The sequence below is a fragment of the Leptonychotes weddellii genome, chromosome 2, assembly GCF_054177405.1.
Source record: "Leptonychotes weddellii isolate Sample4059 chromosome 2, ASM5417740v2, whole genome shotgun sequence".
Lineage (NCBI taxonomy): Eukaryota > Metazoa > Chordata > Mammalia > Carnivora > Phocidae > Leptonychotes > Leptonychotes weddellii.
This window is the reverse complement of record NC_138370.1, coordinates 85,773,145-85,794,355: the sequence shown is the minus strand read 5'-3', so window position 1 is coordinate 85,794,355 and position 21,211 is coordinate 85,773,145. Positions and strand designations below refer to the sequence as shown.

Sequence of the window (21,211 nt, the reverse complement as noted above, 5' to 3'; positions counted from 1 at the left end):
AGCTTTGTAGGTTCTAAAACTGTCAGGTGATATAATATATTTACACATTTCCCTTTTTATTCTAGGTAGTTCAACATAAAGAAGAGAACACAAGTTTTGGAGTCAGGGAGATGTAGATTTTACTAGTTCCAGATTTTTACCAAATTGTAACCTGCACCACCTTAATCTCTGGAAGCCTCTTTTACAACACGTGGAAATGAAAACCTAGTTTACAGGGTCTTTGGAGGATTAAATAAACTGTTCTCCATATATAAAATGCTTTGCCTGGCCTACAGGTGCTCTTTGCATGGGTGTTACTTTTCTGATCATTATCAGCAGGTGATCCACTTTGGAAGACACAAGGCCTCCATGAGTTTTTCTCAGAATAGGAAGAGGTTTTCTCTGAAGGTCTAATATGGTATACAATACAAGTAAATTGTATCAAGAATCACCCTGAAGGCCTTAAAGAATTTGAGAATTTTAGAAGCAGAAAAGACCTTGAGGAGACAGAAACTTCAACAGTTAGAAGTGAATGGAATCATCAGTTTTATTGTAGACATTATCTGAAACCATGGCAAATGAATAATTTCCCTGAAATGCAGTAGGACATGTGAAGAACACAACTTGTTATGAAAATAAAGCCAAAGATCGTATCTGGAACTATGCTGTGAAGTGAAAGAATGTAGGTTAATTTTTTTTTCCCTCCTAATTTCTGTGGGATTATTTACTTGGAAATGAATGGATGAATGTTGCTAGAATATTCCCTTATTTTGTATCTGGGCAGGTCTGCTATTAGGGAGATTTCTTCTCTTTTAGCTGTCAGTCCATGATCTCTGCATGATGGTGGCAAGGGGCTGCTCAACCAATTGGGGTGCATAACTGATATTTTCTCCTTGCTTTCTGTTCAAAATTAGGTGCAAGTTAAAGCTTCAACATTCAAAGGAAGAAGCTTCCTTCCTTCCTTTTTTTGGAACAGCTGCAAGTAATAACAAAACAAAACAAAACATTCAGTCTTACACAGTCCAGTGGTAAAAACAAAACAGAGTAGTCATGTAATATGGTTCAATGTATCTGGTGTCTTTCACATGACATATCCTCTTGCTTGATAAGGGCTCTTTGGCAGCATGATAGGGAGTGGTGTCATTGTGTGATGGATTATTTGAAGTGTTTGTCTATGAGCCCTTGATATATTTACTGACAAAACTCTCTTATTCCTAAAACTTGATGGCATGGGGTCTTGTCATACATGAGTCTCAAAGTCTCTCACTGACATTTAAGAGTGGTAAAGAATAATAATAATATTGACATCTACCATGAGAGAGGAATTATGCTAGTTGCTTAATGGACATTGTTTATAATCCTCATCACCCTTTATGTAGATCTCTCTCTCTCTCCATTTTACAGAGGGGTAAATTGAGTCTCAGGCATAAAGGGCTTCCTCTGTTCACATAGATGGTTAGGTAAGGCTACGATTAAACCAGGTTTGTTGCTTTAGGCTTTCTACCCCGTACTTCCTCAAATATTTTAGGGAATAACTTGCCCCACTTTTGGGAAATCTAAGTCACTTAGAAATCATCAGCAATGTCAGAACCCCCAGCAATCTAACAGCCAAGCCAGAAATAAAACAAGCTCATTTGACACATATTATAGGCATAATTACTTAAGATCCCTTGCTATTTCTTAGAAGAGAAGGAAATTCTCTCTCTTTTACATGCTACGTTAACAACAAAGAAAGAAATCGAAGAAAAAATGGGGGGCTAAGCAGTAGAATAATGAAAGATTGGGCCTGACAAACACATAAAGAAACTAGCCCTTCCTCCCCTTTTTTCTCTCATAAACTCAGTCTCCTAAAATGAATGAAGAGCTAATAAGTTAGACTGTAGAAAATGTCAAGGACTAACAGTGTCTGACATTCTGTAAACAACAGTGGTTGTTTAGTAAATGTTGTGTGAGCAAGTGAAGTCTTTGGTAATTTGCTTTTATTCTTTCTGGAGACCTTTCCTCCAAGTATTTTTTTCAATCCTGGTTCAGCCATCTCCACCTTAAGAAGACTGTTAGATGTTGAATAAGTCCAAGGGCCGTTCTGGATATAGAAAGAAATCCTCATACACCCCAGGAGATAAATTAGCTTGATAAACAACAATGTGAAAATGGAGTGTGATGACCCTTTCTTTTCCTTTGGCAAAGGATATTATGTTGTTTATTCATGTGCCCATCAAAAAATGAGTTTACTTTAGAACATCGGGATGGGAGTCCACAAGAGTGGGAAAAAACATGTGAAGTGCAGTTCTTTGAAGAGAGGCAAGATGAAGGCAAAGCAAAATCACAGAAGGCTAATCTTATCACTTACATTTGCTCACAGAGATGAAATTCCAGGCTCCTTACCTTCACCGTGGCTATTGATATCACTATCTCAAGAATCATTTAGATTAGTGGTTCTGAGTTCCCCAAGGAGTTTCTGAATCTGAGCCCCTGGAGAGAAGGAGAGACAGAGGTAGAACTTTTTCATTTTAAATGATCCACAGATAGTTCTGATGTGCAACCCAAGTTAGATAGCAGACTTAGACCCTTTAGGCAACACTCCAGAGTTCCAGGGTTGGTTGGTTTGTTATTTATTCCAAATGAAAATGCATGACTATGCTATGTTTACAATAGGTACCCAGTTCACAATAATGAAAGTACAGCAAAGAGATTCTCAAAAAAAAAAGTATGAAAGTATACTTCCCTTCAACACACTATGATTTATAAACTAGACATGATAAAATGGAAATAGAATCTTTAAAGAACACATGTAATTAAGATAAAAAATATTAGTAGAGTGAGATTCCTGATCAGAATTCAGGGGTGGCAGTTAGTTAAAAGTTCACTGTGCCAATGTGCCTGGTTTGACCCTGATGATTTTTCATCCAAGAGGCTAGAGATGCTGGCAGCAGAGTTATAAAGAAGCTTGAAGCTTTTGGAGTAATAAAAATTTGAGAGAGAGGGAGGGAGAGAGGGGAAGGGAGAGCTCCAGTATGAACTGATGCAAAATGAATATACCTCTATTGAAAAGAAGAGGAAAGAAGGTCAGAAGGAACTAGAAATGAACCAGTAAATGTGGGATGCTCCGAAACTGTTGAGGGCATATGATTGGAGAAGGACAATTAGGACCTAAGATTGAGAAGTGACCTTAAGGTCAAGGTAGAAAAGGACCCAACAATGCCAGAGAGGCATGACCTGCAGCAGGAAGTGAAAATAGAAGAAACCAGTGAAGATACTGACCCCCAGCATCAGGGCTAGGAAGGTTGCCTGTGACAAAAAATGGCATAAACACAGAGAGGGCTTGGACAAGACTAATGCTGCAACCCTCTGTCAAGCCAAAGAACATGGGACTATATACTTGGAAGTTCACTCTTGTGGATATCATTTGTATCCTAACAGTCTTTTTTATTGTTGTAGAAGTAGTTGGACACTTGAAAAGACTGTGTGGGCTAGATCCCCTAGACATGCTGGGTATGGTGAATGGTCAGAGTTGAAGGAAGTTCAGAGGCGAAGTTCAGAGGCATGGTCTTCGGAAGAGAAAACCCACTCTCCCTTAAAAAAATTGTCTAGTGGCTGCTGCAAGTTATGCAAGAGAAGGAGTATCTGGGAACCTGACTAAGAGAACCATGTATCAGAGCAGGAAACCTTGCAGACTAGAGCAACAGATTCAAGAGCTTAGAGGACAGAAATAAGAGGGCATGTTAGTGACATTTTGAGGAAGAAGCTTGAGAGAACTTGATGGAGATAATTCATAATAGAAGGCTGAAATAACTCAAGAGCAAGGGCAGATTATCAACAGAAGTCAGGAAGAGGAACATGAAGGAAAACAGTTCAGAAAGCACTTCGGAGAAGGGAAAGCTGAGTGTGGAGCTTAATGCCCAGAAACACCCAAAGGGCTAATCAGAGACTTCTTGAAAGACAATTCAGGGACATGCTGGCTGAGGTGGTGATCCTGAGCTGCTCAAACTGAAGTGAAATGGAAAGCCTGGGGCCAAATGGGTAAAAATCCCTTACTACTCCCTCTGGAATCTCACAGTGAAATATCAGCTTGGATCTAGGGAAGGAAGGAGGTGAGACCAGATGGAAATCTACAAAGAGGAGGCTTTTGGGGACATAAAATAAAAGTAGTGCAAGAGAGCCCCTTGTGGAACTTTCTGAATACTCAAGACTGTTGCCAAGTAGGGACTATTCTACAACTCAAATTTCCTCACGGAACAGAAAGATTATGTGCACATTTAGTTATCTGCCTGTGTTGGACTGTGGTAGAGGAGGGGATAATACTTAGGAATACCAGAAGGTGGTAAAAGGCTATAACCCAAAGGATGTAATTCTTGGAAGAGAAACTTTCTCCTTACTGACCATGAGATGATCATGTTAATTAAGTTTAGTGCAGAGGGAGAACCATAATGAAGATTTTCTGTGGAGTTATGGTCTTGACAATAAGAATATTTTAAATGAATTGGTTAAAGAGCATAAGAAATTGCATAATCATTAAAGAAAGAGAATCTCTTTAATTTCATATAAGGATATAACATAGAATCTTTTTTAAAAAATTAGTATGACATACCCAGAAGTAATAGTTGAATTACTGGGGGTTTTCCAGTGGAAGGAAAAATTTACATTGAAAATGTCAACTTCACAAAGTGAAGAAAAATTGTTTAGAACTATTCATTGTTACAGGCAGGCATACTCTGTCCAAGATTGTATCCTGAGCAAGAAGAATTTATGGTGATTTGAATTAAGAGGACACTGTGTCTTGTTCATAAAAAGTGCTCAGTATGTATTTGTTGAACAGATAAAATAAAAATGTTAAGTAAATAAACAAACTGGTGAATAGATGGAATACATGGTTGTATATTCCATTTGGGAAGTCTTCCTCCAAGACCGGCTAGTTGCCCTTCCACAGACTCCCATACTATCACGTACATCCCCTATCTTATCTTACGGTGTGCTATGCTCTTCTACTAAACCATAAGCTACTTAAGGGTAGGGACTAATTCTTATTCTTCATGAAAACTCCAGTACTGACCACAGAAGATTGAACACAGTAGACATTCAAGAACTGGTTGTATAAATGAATGACATTACTTGGAAGAGTACTAACTTCACACAAATGTTAACTTAGCATTATACATGAAGGAGTAAAAGAAGTACTTTTAAAGAAATACTTGAATAGTATCTAGGAAGTCCATTACAGAGATATAAGACAGGAGCAGAAGCACAATTTGAACAGCGTTATTACTATAATTTGAACATATATTTAGCTTGGAAAAAAAGAATGTTATGATGCAGAGTGAACAATTCTTCTCCTGGAAATGGAAGCTAAAGAATTGAGGATGGAGACATGGTTTTTACTGAAAACACAGTAGGAGAGTGTCCTCGCCAGTTCCCAACCCCCAAATTGTCCAGACTCTCAAATTAAACATGGATTATTTCTTCAAAAAATTTTCCCAGAGGAAAGCCAGCATCTATCTCCCCCTACTGGTGTCATGTTAAGAGTGATGTCTGACTTATTTTTTTTCTTTTAACTGAGAAATGTTTTAATTAAGATGAGTATTTTCATTTGTTATATGGAAAAAAATGCTTATGCTTAATATAAAGTTTAAGCATCCTACAGTGGAGGTCATGTTGCAATGAGATTTACCAAGATCTAGAGTATAAATTGTTTTATCACAGATGAAGAATAGTTAAATATTGTTGCTAGATCATCTGCAGTTAACAGATTTATATGTTAGCAGATTATAATTGGCTGACACAATAATATTTTTAAAAACGTTTTATTATGGGAAAATTCAAACGTACACAAAAAAGAGAAAAATGTAATGAACTCCCCTGTGCCCATTATCTAGTTCCAATGAAGTCATAGCCAAGCTTGTTTCATTGTTTACTTCTCCAAGGTCCCACATCCAGATCATTTTGAAGTAAAGTCCAAGCAATCACTTCATCTGTAAATATTTCAGTATGTACCTAAAAGGTAAAGATGCTTAAAATATCCCTATAATACAATTTTTATGCCTATTAACGATAGTTACATCAGCAAATATCCAGTCAGTGTGCAAATTTCCACAGTTGTTTTAAAATTGTAATTATTCATTTCCCAGTTTGTTTGAAATAGGCTTTTAACAAAGGCTATAGATTATAATTATTTGATATGTCCCTTAAATCTCGTGGAATTTATGAGATTTAAGTTTCTTCCTCCATCCATTTTTTTTTGGTAATATTTTTGTCAACAAAACTGCATCATTTGTTCTGAATAGCATTCCAGAATCTGGAATTTGCTGACTGGGTCCCCATGGTGTTGTGTAACACATTCCTCTGTCCCCTGTATTTCCTGTAAATTGGTGGTTAGATCCAGAGGCTTAATTTTATTCAGGTTTGATTTATTTTGTTGGCGAGGTTGTGTACTTCTATCACACAATGTCTGGCAGCAATTGAAGTTCATGGTCTAGAGGAGACTTTTCCAGAGCAGCACTTTCCAATAGAAATTTCTGTGGTGAGGGGCATGTTCTATATTAGCACTCTCTATGTTCTCTGTCTGTTCTATATCTGTATATGGTAGCCACCAGGGACATGTGGCTCTAAATGTGGCTAGGGTGATTGAGAAACTACATTTCTAATTTTTAAAATTGTAATTCATTTAAATTTAAATGTAAATAGCCACATGTGACTAGTAGCTACCCTATTGGGTAGTATAGCGGTACACCCATTAATTCATCAAAGGCTGCCAAATGATAATGCCATTATTCTATTATGTTTCAACATTTAGTTGTTGTCAGATTTTTGTAAGGAGAAATTTCCTCTTATATTGTTATCATGAGGTTTAGATCCTACAGAAAAGGTTGAAAAATCGCTTAATTCTTCTGTATTTCTCAGTTGTGAAAATAATGAGTTGTAATAAATAAATAGTAATTTGAACTGCTCTTTATAACTGTGAGCTGTATATTAGGGCAGTTGTTCCTATGGTAGAGCTGTCAACTGGGGCCTTGCTCATAGACAGGGGGAATGAAGAGAGTGTTCTCAAAGGTTCTGAATCTCAAACACCTTCAGCCCCCCACACTTCTCCCACCTGCAGTTGGAACCTCCCTCTGTGCGGCCTCAGAGCCCATGCCTAGTGCCTTCTGTGTGGACCAGTTTTAGGGAAATGGCCTTTGAGACAGTGCCTCTGCTGGGCAAGAAAAAGCTGCCTCTGGACAGAAGCAACACCAGGTAATCAGCCATTTCTAAGGAGTCAGGAAAAGACTTGCCTTTGAAGAAAGGCTAGAAATTCAACTTCACATGTCCTCGAAGCTGTTTCCACCTTTCCAGGCAGGATGTTCTAACAGTACTAAGCAGTAGGTGGAAACGGAGGTGTCCCAGGCTGCACCGTCTAACCCTCAAAGATTTGGCTCTGAAAAGGAAGGGCCAGACTGAACACAGCCCAGTCATACCAAGAGGGCAAGGAAACCGAGAACGTGCTGCTGATTTGTCAGTCTCTTATTAATAAAAGGGTTTTTTTTCTTTCTTTTATTTTCTTTCACATATTACCACCCTGCCTATGGAGATGGTCTTCTTGCTGTGGGTTTTTATAGTATGAGGCTGCTTGTGAACTTTGTCTCTTTAAAATAAAACGTAATATCTATTGGATATTAAAGCTGCTTGCTGGCTAATAATGTCAGTCATTTATTATGGATGCATTACATATTTTCCTAGTGTTTTATTTTTAGTTTTTCTTAGAGTCTTGAAGGGTTGGGTTTAAGGTAAGGTGAGCGAGGCACTTATCTCAGGGATAAAATTTAAGGGGGTTTCAAAAACTTCAGTAATGAAGATAAATGCTATTTTAATGCAATATTGGAAAAAATCAAGGTTAATGCAAAAAGCCCCCACATGATAAACACTGTATGAAAATTTTTTAAAAAGACAGATCTGAGCCTGCCCTTGAACAGCTCCGTCTCACTTGCCTAACCCTAATCCTGGCCCTCCAATAAAACTTTATTTGAAAATCAGGCAGCTAGCCTGTGGGGCATAGTTTGTTCATGTAATTGGTAATATTTCTAAAAGTATTACATTAAACTATTACTTACTTTGATTGCCACATTTTTTGGCACCCCGTTACATTTTGCATCCAATTCTTGGCCCTGTTTTGGAGCTAAATTTAAAGTTGATTAAATCCCACCACATCACTTCTATAGGTAAGGCTTATGTGAAAGCCCATGGTTGAGCAGATAAGAAATAATAGAGCTGAGATTTGTAATGGTTTTGTGTCCTCTAACACCCTAGTTACCTTTGTGAGGATAAGATTCTTGACTCACATTATTTTTTTTCTGATGCGATGCTATGTGTAGAGTAGCCTCCTTAACACTTACACTTGCTATCATCCTGCAATCTGAATTTCATTAGTTATCTGTGCGACCTTAAACAAGATACTTTTCATTATCTTTTTTTTTTTAAAGATTTTTTGTTTATTTATTTGACAGAGAGAGAGCGAGAGAGGGAACACAAGCAGGGGGAGTGGAAGAGGGAGAAGCAGGCTTCCCGCCGAGCAGGGAGCCCGATGCGGGGCTCGAACCCAGGACCCTGGGATCACGACCTGAGCCGAAGGCAGACGCTCAACGACTGAGCCACCCAGGCGCCCCGATACTTTTCATTATCTTAATCTGTCTACGTGACAGCCAATTTTGGGTCAATTAAAAAAAAAGAATCGAAATGAAGAGAAAAGAAAACAAAACTCTGAAGCCAAAAACCAGTGGTGTGCCCCAGCATGGGCAAAATAGATGATGAAGCATTTGAATATTTATTTATTTATTTATTTATTTATTTATTTATTTATTTATTTATTAACTAACTGGTTTGTGGTGTTGTACAGATACAAGAAAAAGTACTCTGCCGAGTAGGAGTTTGTAGAATCCATCAGTAAAAATTGAATGATATCTGCAAAAGATATTTATACTTTGGATTTGGTAATTATTAGACAAGGTAGTTACTGTTTTCTCATTTTCTCAAGAGGTAGGAAAAGGTAAGAATTTTCGGTCTAGTAACAACCACATAAAATAGCAAAAGGTACTGGCAGAGGTGATGGGGGCAAGGGAGGGAGGAGCTGGAGGAGAGGAAAGCACAGTCATCTTACATGGTTTTTTGGTTAAAACTGGGAGAAATTTGTGGGTTTCACATCCGTCAACTTTCATTATTCTTGTTCTCATCTTCTTTGATTCATATGGTTTCAGTTTCTTTCCAAATGTCTTTGGTTCAAAACTTTATGGTCTTGAAACAGAGCAGTTGAAAAATGTTGACAAAAAGTTTTGGAAGCAACCCCTGAATTTTGCACAATTTTACTAGCACTTACTTCTAGTGTGAAACATGGTGCTACTCTACAGTAAATGTGGGTTAGGAATGTTTATGTCATTATCATGTAGCCACTTAAACAGAGAAACAAGACCATGATGTTATGTATGTTTGCAGAAAATGAACTTATGGAGAGCGAAAATACAGAGATTTTCTATGTATTCCTTAAGGGACAGAGGCATATTTTATTGTGTGGAAAATAGGACTTCCCTGAACTGGAGGAGAGGTAGCTATATTGCATACCACTGACTTGTATTTGATATTGGATTTAAAAAATATTAACTTTAAAAAGCTTAGGATATCTTTTGAAGCCATAGTGAGATGAAATAAGATGAAACAGGAAAATTACTGAGAGATGGCATTGGCTTTTAAAAATAAATAAAAAGTGTGTTTTCTTATGGAATCATAATTATATGGATAGCATAATAGTAATCCTTTGGCTTACTTGTCTGCTAACCCCATGATAGAGAATAAATTCATAGTTCAATTAATTGCATGCATTGTATATATTAACACACTGAAAGAAAATGAGCTATCATCATCATCCAGAGGTCTTTATGGGGTGACTAAAGTGCTGACTTTATAATGTCAGTAAGCAGACTTCCTACTTCTAGGAACTTAGAACTAAAATGAAAAAAAAAAAAAAACATTTGAAAAAGAAGAAGCGGACAAAAAGTAATCATGCCAGGTGCATACAGGATACAATAGAAACTACGTCATCATTCATTCAGAGTTCATTTATCACCAGATACTGTAATAAATACTTTAGCTATATTTCCTCAATTATAGTCAAATGGAGGGCATAAAGCAGAGGCATCCAATAGATGGCTTTCCTTCAGGACGGAATGGCACAAGAAATAGGGAATAGGTCGGTTGGACAGGAGTGGAAGATTTTCATAAGGTAATTTTGGAAGGTTGGCTAAGCTGGGACTGTATTGTGGAGGACACTTTAGGGCAAGCTAAGGCATGCTGGCTTTTTAATGTAGGTAAAGGAAACCTGAAATAATTTTGAGCAGACAGTGACCTGTCCGAGAGCTGTGAATGGCAGAGACGACTGAGTGTGGGCAGCACTGGGGCCACTTTGACACACGGTGAGAGGCTGAGCAGGCTCAGCTTTGAAGGTGGCACTCTTTTAAGGCTCTCTGTAGGTAAAATTCCCTAGAATAGTCCTGGCAAGTAGTGATTTTATTGCTTTAATTATCAATAATTCAGGATCGCAGATGTTTTCTCTGGTTTGCTGCCCATCTAAAAGCATCTGATTGTGTGACATAACTGTGGAATAAATAAGACATTAAGCATTTAGAATATGCTAACACTTAGTGACAGTTTGTGGTGATATTTGAGAAAAAGCAAATAAAAGTATTCTTCTTCTCTTCTTCCTATTAAAAATGATTTCTTGAGAGGACTAGGATTTCAGGAGGTCCTTGAAGTGAGGAGGGGTGGCCACTTGTGACACTTTTGAAAGAGCAAAGGCATTTATTTGCTCCCTCCATTTCTAGTCCACACGAGCCCTGTTCCCCCTTGCAGTCAGACCACCCTCCATTCCACTCCAACCACTCTCTCTTGAAGATTTCTAAGAAAACCGTCTTTCCCCCTTCCTCGTTCTTCTTAAACCTCTTAAAGCATTTCGTACCAATTGTTCACCTCCTCTCTTCTCTCCAGCCACATTTCTCTGTTTGTATCTCTGGATCATATTCCTCATTTTATTTCCTGACAGGAGTCTGAGGCATCAGCCCTCAGTGATTCTCCTATCATTAACATTCTCAAGGGATAAACAGTTCTAGAATCTTTAGAATCCCCAAATTTGCAATAACTTCTAAAAGATATCATTTTCTCTACAAAATATAATTTTTGGACTGACTGAAGCAATTGCTAAAACAAGTTAATGACTCGTTCTTATTTCTACCTAAAGTACAGGTGTTAGCTTCAGCATCACCCATTCAGGAAGGTGTTCTCTGGAGGACGATGTCAGGTTCCATGGTGCTATGTTCCTGAGGTACCTCATACTCCTCTTTTATAACAGACATCTTGTTTGAAACTGGTTATTTGTAGCTCACTGAGGACATGAAGTGTGTCATAGGTATTCACAGCTATACCACTGAGACTTAGCCCAGGCATACATTAGGAACTCATAGGGTATTTTTGTTGGTTAATTGATTCAATGATTGTATTCAACAGTATGCATTTTACTTAATATGTCATCTAAGGGAGATCATTTTCTTAGATATCCTTGCTTTTGTGTTATTTCTTCATTCACACAACCAGTTGACTTCCTCTTCAAAGCCATTTTTTTTAATAAGAAATTAAAAAAACCCCACTCTATGAGCATTACTTTGTACAGAGGAGAAACCTAGAACAAAATCTCTGCTGAAGTGTGCATGCAAGGCTTGAGGCCAGGCTCACAGACCATTTACTCTTCCAGTTTTAACAAAATTTCAAATCACTATGTGTCTTGGGCCTTCAAGTTTAGTCGCAAATTGTCAAAATCACAAATTTTAAGTCTATTCTTTTTCATGTTAAATATAACCTTTTCACATTTTTTCTCTTGGGAAAGTCAATGGCTGCAACCCTCATTTGTGTATCTCTAACTCAGTCCTTTCATGTGAATCCAGCCCTGTACCTCATTATCGCAGGCTGCCTATTTGACTTGTGAAGTTCAGCACCTAGGGATTGTAGTTTAAAGTTGACACAGTGCAGGGAGATGTGAGAACTGTGTTCTACACTTGGCACTGCCATTAACCCTCTAGTGAATTCGAGCAGTCACTTGACTTCTCTAGGCTTTCCTGAGAAACCTCAAAGACTCCTAAAACATAGTTTCTCTAACCTGCTGAAAGAATTCTAAGCTCTGCCTAGTATTTTCACTTGCTTTGTGGTTCTATCTCTTACCAGTCCAACGTGGTAACAAAACAAAGTGTGGACGAAACTTTGGCCCTGGCAAAACCAAGCAAAACTGAGATAATCCTCAGATTTACAAAAGCTGGTGGTGCTATTGGAAACCTTCATGATGTGCTTCTTTTGAACTCAGGCCTCTTGAGAGATTGGCCTAGGTCAAGCAATATTAATTGAACACGAGTAAAGAAAGAATGAAACCCAACTGTGGTCCATTCTAAGGCCACAAGAGAAACAGTAACTGGGTTTCTTTGGTGGAAGGTAAGGTCAGTCTCCGACATGCTCAGAAGTTGGGTGAAGTTTCGGGGCAGCGAAGGGCTTAAGTGGTCACTTGAGGGATTTTCTTTCAAAATGTGGCTTGAACTTACTTAAGCATCCCTTATAGGAATAGAATACCCAAGAGAGTTTGGAACACAAAGGCAATATTAGTACCACAGCAGGTGGCAGAAGATCGATTTTCTTGGTGAAGTACAGAGAACAGAGAGATTAGTGCTCTGGTCAAGTTTCTTCCTTTCACGCTTGGAGGGAAAACCAATATTCCATATTCATGGTCTCTGATATAACATTTTGCTAGGGTGGTCAAAGGGATTTACATTATCTGTTGCAAAATATCACAGTGTTATTTTTATAAGAATAAGGCAGAGGGGGGATGGGATTCTTAGGTGCCACCTGGTTTTCACACTTTTGGTGAAGTAAAATTTAATTGAGTTTTCAAAGGTAGGAAAATATTATGTTGCTGGGAAATATAGCATAAAGGACTTCTGCAAGCTTCCTCTGGGTTTTTCTTGCAAGTTTTAAATGAGAATTTTCTGCCAATTTTCTAGCAGAAGCAGAGGAGACACAGCAGTTTGGCTGGTGGTTTTGATTATGGATTGTCTATATGGCATCAATAAAAATAACTAGACCTAGGTCTGATGGGCACTGAACTTACTTAAAATGCTAATAAAAATTACAAGAGAAGGGAATAAATCTTAAATTTTAAATATTTTTTCTTATAATACATATGGAAAGACTATTTCTCAGTATTTTAGTGTTAAAAGTACAATAACTGGAGAAGAATATGTTCTCTTCAAAGTGCCAATAAAAATGCAAAATGTCATTTTCCAGTGCAATTCGGCCTGAAATCAACCTGTTTTATGGTAATTATGGGCTCTGGCAGCAGAACATAGCAGACCTTTAGAAAGATTGAATGAGTGATCGAGTCCAACCTCCTTAAATGTGAAACATATGAAATGATTTGTGTAAAGTAAAAACCAGAGAGCATTGTCACCCTCCCCACCCCAACCTATGCATAAAGCTTCATTAATGCTGTGTGGTAGTCAGACCAGTATGAGGGACTGGGTGAGAAAAACATTTTCAGGATAATAAAAGGAGCGTAGGAAAAATCTCTCATGTGGTGAACGGGAAGTTTCTTATAAAGGTAGAAACTGTGAGAAAGAGCTAATGATGCTCAAAGTGGGTGAAAAGTGCCTTTCACTGGCAAGATTCTAATATATCACTATGAAAGGAAAACCATATATATTTCTCATAACCACTATGGTGTCAGTCATAAGGACCCAATAATGCATCATCATATGTCATATGGCAACTTATCATGAGGTGGCTACTCAAGCCAAGAGAAACATGGCAGCACTTCTCACGTTCCTCCCTTTTTCCAGTGTAACCTGAGCTCCTCGTGATACAGGTGTCCTGGCATTGGCGTTGCCTGAGATTGGTTTTTGTCTGTATAATGGGAGAAAAATAAAAATATTTAAATCATATGGTATTCAGATGCCCCATATTGTAGACCCAACTAAAGTAGTGGCTGAATCTTCTTAGGTTTTTTTTTAAATCAAAATTATTTATGTTTAAAGAATCCATTTTTCTGTGAATTTTGTACACAAGACCATCAGCTCCCTATCCTCTCCTCTGATTTTTTCCCCCCTTATCAGAGGCCATGGTTTTCAAGAAAGTGATCCGATCCTCTGTACTCATGTCAACATCTTCAAATGGCGGGTTCCTATTGCTGCTTCTTAATATTTCCGGTTTTGGCATTGATTATTACTTTCCTCTGGGAGGAAGGAGACTTTAGCTCTCACAAACCCCTATCACATGCACACATCCCTTGTGATCCTACATTTTTAGGATATAAAATTTTTGCTGAGATAAGTATTGGGAATTTATGTTTTTATGATTAGGTAAATACTATTTCTAACTGAGCCATGAAGTTTTTTTTTTTTTAATGATTACTCTTTCTTACACAACTTACTGTTTTCCTTGGAGTTAATAATTGTCTTGGTTTTCTGATTGATCGTGTATTTGTTTTTATTTTAATTTAAATTTTTAAAAGTTAAATTTTGTTAGTTAACATATAGTGCAATATTGGTTTCTGGAGGAGAATTCAGTGATTTATCACTTACATACAACACCCAGTGCTCATCACAAGTGCCCTCCTTAATGCCCATCACCCATCTAGCCCATCCCCTACCCACCTCTACTCCAACAACCCTCAGTTTGTTGTCTGTCATTAAGAATCAGTTATGACTTGTTTCCTTCTCTCCTTTTTTTCTTTTCCTCCTTCCCATATGTTCGTGTTTTCTTTCTTAAATTCCACAGATGAGTGAGATCATATGGTATTTGTCTTTCTCTGACTGACTTATTTCACTTAGCATAATACACTCTAGCTCCATACATGGCATTGCAAATGGCAAGATTTCATTCTTTTTGATGGCTGAATAATATATATCTCTACATTTTATCTTTCTCTCTCTCTCTTTCTGTATATCTATCTATCTATCTATCTATCTATCTATCTATCTATCTATCTTACATCTTCTTTTTCCATTCTGATTGATTGTGTATTTGATTGGTGTTCTGTATTCTTTTTTTTTTTAAGATTTTATTTATTTATTTGAGAGAGAGAGAGAGAGAGAGATAGTGAGAGAGAGAGCACGAGCAGTGGGGAGAGGGAGAAGCAGGCTCCCCGCTGAGCAGGGAGCCCAATGCAGCACTCTATCACAGGACCCTGGGATCATGACCTGAGCTGAAGGCAGACACTTAACTGACTGAGCCACCCAGGTGTCCTGGTGTTCTGTATTCTTATCAACTGCAAACTAGGTCATTTTTCTAATTCTCCTTTCAGTACATTGTAACATATAAAATATTCTGTGGAATTTGTCTTCTTAGAGAATCTCTCTGGGCCTGTGACAGTGCACTTTTCTTTTGATAACTCACCATAATCATGTCAGTTCTTTTTGATTCTTTCAGATGTTATTCCTCATTTCCTGGAACCACATCTTCCTCTTTCTTGGTTTGTTTTCTTGTTTTGGTTGACACAGTTTTCAGTACTTGGTTGAAAAAGAGTGCATGAAATGTACATATTTTGAGACCTTGTATGTTTGCAAAAATATTTGTATTGAGGTATAGTTGACATACAATATTATATTAATCTCAGATGTATAACATAATGATTCAATGTTTGTATATATGGAGAAGTGAGTCAGTAAGTCTAGTTAACATCTATCACCATACATAGTTAGAAGAATTTTTTTCTTGTGATGAAAACTTTCAAGATTTACTTTCTTAACAACTGTCAAATATGCAATATAGTATTATTAACTATAATTGCCATGATGTACATTACATCCCTATGACTTATTTATTTTATAATTGGAAGTTTGTACTTTGACTCCCCCTTCACACATTTTACCTACTCTGCAACCCCTGCTTCTGGTAACCACCAATCTTGTTCTTTGTCTCTCTGAGCCATTTAAAAAAAAATTCTTTTTTAGATTCCACATATAAGTGAGATCTTACGATATTTGTCTTTCTCTGTCTAACTTACTTGACTTAGCATAATGCCTTCAAGGTCCATCCATGTTGTTGCCAATGGCAAGATTTCATTCTTTTTTTATGGCTGTAATAGTGCATTGTGTATACCACATTTTCTTTATCAATTCACCCATCAATGGACACTTAACTTGTCCATTATGTCCATTATTATTATGGTAAATAATGCTGCAATGAACATGGGAGGTGCATTTATCTTTTCAAGTTAGTGTTTTTATTTTCTTTGGATAAATATCCACAAATAGAATTGCTGGGTCATATGGTAGTTTTATTTTTAATTTTTTGAAGAATCTCCTTATTGTTTATCATAGTGGCTGAATGAATATACATTTCTACCAATAGTGCATAAGGGTTGCCTTTTCTCCACATCCTTGCCAACTTGTTGCCACTTGTTATTTTTTTATTTTTATTTTTTTAATAATAGCCACTCTAACAAGTGTGAGAAGATAGCTCATTGGGGTTTTAATCTGCATGTCCTTGATGATCAGTGATACGGAGCATCTTTTATGTACTGTTGTTCATCTGTACGTCTTAAAATATTTTTATTTTATCCTTATACTTTCCTGAGAGTTTGACAGAACTTTCAGTTGAAAATAATTGTCTTGCAGAAATTTAGGCCAGTGTTCCCTTTTCTTCTTGCTTCTAATATTTATAATAGAGAATTCTGATGCTATCATAACTCTGGATTCTTTGTTTTTGTCATGTTCCTTTCTCCTCACTGCCCTGAACCTTTGCCCTTAGTATGCTAAAACTTTATGACAATATGCGTTAATGTATACCTGTTTGTATGTTTGCTGAGCATGCAGAAGAATATTTTAATCTGAAAAATCACGTCCTTTATTTTTGGTAAATTTTCTTTGCTCTTCATTTCTAAAACTACTATTAGTTGGATGATGGTTCTCTAGGACTGCTTCTTTGATTTTCTTATTTTTTTTCTTATTCTCTCAGAGTCTCTACATCTTGTCTTTATTTTTTAAATTTATTTTTCTTAACTTTATACTCTAATACATCTATTGATTTTTATTTCTACTAAAAGATTTTTAAAAATTTCCAGAGTTCTTTTAGGTTCTATTGACATATCTATTTAAATTGTTTTTGTTTCAGAGATAAAACATCTTTTCTTATGTTTCTGAGGATATTAATGGTTTTGCAGTTTTCTTTTGTTGCCTGAATGATTACCATTTTTTCCAAGCTTCTCCCCCCCACCCCATTTGTATCTGTCTACATCTTTCAATATAGAGATTTTCCTCAAAAGTCTTATGATCTCAGGGCACCTGAGTGGCTCAGTCAGTTAAGCATCTGACTCCTGTTTTTGGCTCAGGTCATGATCTCAGGGTTGTGAGATTGAGCCCTGTGTTGGGCTCTGCACTGGGTATAGAGCCTGCTTAAGATTCTCTCTCTCCCTCTGCCCCTCCCCACCCACTTCTCTCTCTCTCTCGGAAAAAAAAAGTCAATGATCTTTGGTTGTTTGTTCATATTAAAAGTGGGGTACTAAAAACTGATTGGAAACAATTTTGTTTCTCTAACATGATATTCTAGGGACCAGAATAAACCCTTCCTCTGAAAACAATTTAAAATGATGGATAAAAAATTCTGGAACACAATCATGTGCTAATACCATAAGAGGATATTCAGCATAGGTACTGAGTAAAAGGAGGAAATCAGAGGTAAGCACAGCAGTGAAGATGGCTTTCACTTTGAAGGTACTTACTGAACCCAAGCTCAGAGGATGGAGGTCAGAGCCCAGGGCCTACCCAAGTTGCCTATGAGGAGGGGTATCCATAAAGTTGAGATTCTAAGGACTACACCATCTGAATAAGGATGAATACAACCTCCCCTTTTTCCCACTTCCAAGTGAGAACTTGAAGAAAATATGCCTCAAACATTGATGCCGGTAAAGGGGAAAAAAAATCTCTTAAGAATTTGTAACCATAGTCAACCTTATGTGGATATGCAGCCTGAATATATACTAGCTAGGTGGAATAATATCTTCTGAGAAAATAACTGTCAACCTAGAATTCTTTATCCAGTGAAAACTATCATTCAAAAGTGAAGATAAAATAAAAACATTTTTATTTTATTTTATTTTTATTTTTATTTTTTTTTAAAGATTTTATTTATTTATTTGACAGAGAGGGAACACAAGCAGGGGGAGTGGGAGAGGGAGAAGCAGGCCTCCCGCTGAGCAGAGAGCCCGATGCGGGGCTCGATCCCAGGACCCTGGGATCATGACCTGAGCCGAAGGCAGACGCTTAATGACTGAGCCACCCAGGCGCCCCAATAAAAACATTTTTAAAGAAAACTGATAAGAGTCTCTTTACAGGCAGTATACAGTTAAAAACACAGAACATTTATAAAAACTAGCTACACATTGGGTTGTAAAACAAGTTCGAATAAATTTTAAAGCTGGATGTTACACAGATCACATTCTCTGACAACCAAGCAATTGTTTGAAATTGATAGCAAAAACATAACTAGAAAAATTCCATATTTTTAAAAATAAAGAAAAAATACTTCTAAATACTTCATGAGGCAAATAAAAATCATGATAGATTTTAGAAATTATTAAAAACTAAACATTGTAAAAAATACAACATATAAAATACAGTAATGTTCAGCTCTATTACTACTTAGTAAGATGTTTATAGTCTTAAATGCTTTCATTATAAAAGAAGGGATAAAAATTAATGAATAAAGTTCCATCTCAAGAAATTAGGGAAGTAACAGCAGACTAGCCCTCAAGAAAACAGGAGAAAGGAAGTAATACCACAGAAATATACATGGAACAGTAAATAAAATTCAATAGGGAATATTAATAAAGTAAATGTCTTATTCTTTTCAGAGACTAAATTGACAAATATCTGGTTAGGTTAATCAAGGTAAAAAAGAGAGAACACGCAAATATCTAATAATAAGTATAGAAAGGGCAATGGGTATCTGATGCTGTAAATAACAACAAGTAATAAAAAGCTGTTCTCAAGAACTTTATGCCAAAAATGTTGAAAACTTATATAAAGTGGTCAAATGCACTGGAAAACTGACTCAAGAAGCAAGAGAAAACTGGAATAATATCATAACCATTAAAGATACCAAACCAGTAGCTAAAAATTCTTCCTACAAAGAAATCACAAGGACCAGACTTTTTAAATTGAAGAGTTCTTGCAAACACTTAGAGCATTAATAATTCCATTATTGTGCAAATTACTCCAAAGCATATAAAAATAAGGAAATCAGTTACTTATTTTATGAGTCTAGCATAACCCTGGCAACAAAAACTTAACAAAGAGAGAATAAAGAATAAAAATGACTGGTCGAACTCATTCATAAACATACATACTAGATTCTTAAGCAAAACCTCAGTAAAGCTGACTCCAACAATGTATTAGAAAAAAACTTCATGACCAAGTTGGGAATTGTCTATGAGTGTAAATTTTGTTTAGCATTAGAAAATCAATTAATGTTGGGAGTGCCTGGGTGGCTCAGTCAATTAAGCATCTGACTCTTGATTTCGGCCCAGCTCATGATCTCAGGCTCATGAGATTGAGCTCCCTGTTGGGCTACGCACTCAGCGGGGAGTGTGCTTGAGATTCAATCCCTTTTCTTCTCTCCCTCTGCCCCTTCCTCTTGCTTGTGCACTCTTCTCTCTCTCTCTCTCAAATAAATAAATAAAATCTTAAACGAAAAGAAAACCCATTAATGTCTAACAGTTTGAGGAAAAAAAGTCATATAATCATTTCAATGAGAAAGAAAAGGTATTTGATAAAATTCAACATCCAATTATGGTAAAAAACTTAGCAAAGTGAGAACTAAAGGCATATTCCTGATAAAGGGTGACAAAAAACCTATACTAAATATAATGGTAAATTGTGAAATATTGAAAACATCCTCAACACTATTGGGAATGAAACAAGAATGCTTTAACATTGTATTGGTAACCTTAGTCCATTAAGGCAAGAAAAAGAAATAAATTTTATAAAGATAGGAAGAAGGAAAGAAAACTGCTGTTATTTGGAGATGATCTAATTGTATAGCTAGACAGTTCCCACGAATCCACAGTTAAATTGCCAGTTTTATAAGAAAACATCTCAAAATTGTTTTTCTATAAATGAACAAGAAGCATTTAACAAGCAAAATTTTTTTAAATGTCATTTATAGTAGTGTGAGAGTATCAAGTACCTAGAAATAAATCTTATAAACTGTATGTGAGATCTTCATGGAAAAAATTATAAATTGAGAGACAAAAGATGTTAATAAAATGAGACATTTATCATGCTCAAGGATTGGAAGAATCAAACTTCCAATAGGTTTTTTTTTTTTGAAAACTGACAAACTGAGTTTAGTATTTGTGTACAGGTGCTAAGATCCTGAAGAGCTAAGATATCTTTGATGAAGAATAATGTGCAGTGATTTAGTACCAAATATACTATTATAGTAAAATTAGTTTGGTATGATCACAGAAATAAGCAGATCAGTGGAACAACAAAAAAAGAGCTTGGAAATAGACCTATCTATACATGGATACTTGATTTATGATAATGGTGGAGTACCCTTAGTAGGAAAAGGGTATATTTTTCATAATTGTTCTGAGATGATTGGCTATCAAAATGAAAATTATGGAATTGGAATATTACCTCACACCATTCACAAAAATCAATTCCAGGTAGATCAAACATCTCAATCTTTAAAACTTTTAGAAGAAAATACAGGAGAATTCTTTCTCTCTCTTTTACTCTTTTTTCCCTCATCTTTCTGAAATGATATTTTCTATGAGTATAGAATTCTGGATTGGTGGTTTTTTCTTTCATAATTTTGAATATATTCCATTGTTTCTGTTGGGAATTTAGTTTTCATTCTAATTGTTATTTAAAGATACTTTTTTTTTCTTTGTTTGCTAGGTTTTTTCTAGGCCTGGGATAATGTTGTTTTTCTCCTAAAAGTATATGTAGTTTCTTCTTCTAGTTTCTTCTTCTGTGATCACTAGCATTCTAGTATCACCTCAATTCAGTTTTGGAAATTGAAATTGCATACAGGTTAACTTTAGTTCCTATGATGCCCTGTTTATTTTTGACCACCTTACTTCTTTTTTTTTTTTTTCCTTTTTTTTTTTATTCTTATGTTAATCCCCATACATTACATCATTAGTTCTAGATGAAGTGTTCCATGATTAATTGTTCGT

General features: G+C 36.4%; 1 long non-coding RNA gene across 1 annotated transcript in view; it reads right to left on the bottom strand.

Annotated features, from left to right (window-relative positions):
• Positions 1-462: 462 nt before the first annotated feature.
• The window catches only part of LOC145720125 (uncharacterized), a 30,564-nt gene continuing 9,815 nt past the window's right edge, over positions 463-21,211 (bottom strand). Inside the window, exons 2-4 of the long non-coding RNA XR_014142881.1 lie at positions 5,803-5,967; positions 2,365-2,451; positions 463-955 (exon numbers count right to left, since the gene is read on the bottom strand). This is a non-coding gene — a long non-coding RNA (uncharacterized LOC145720125). The remainder of the gene's footprint in view (positions 956-2,364; positions 2,452-5,802; positions 5,968-21,211) is intronic.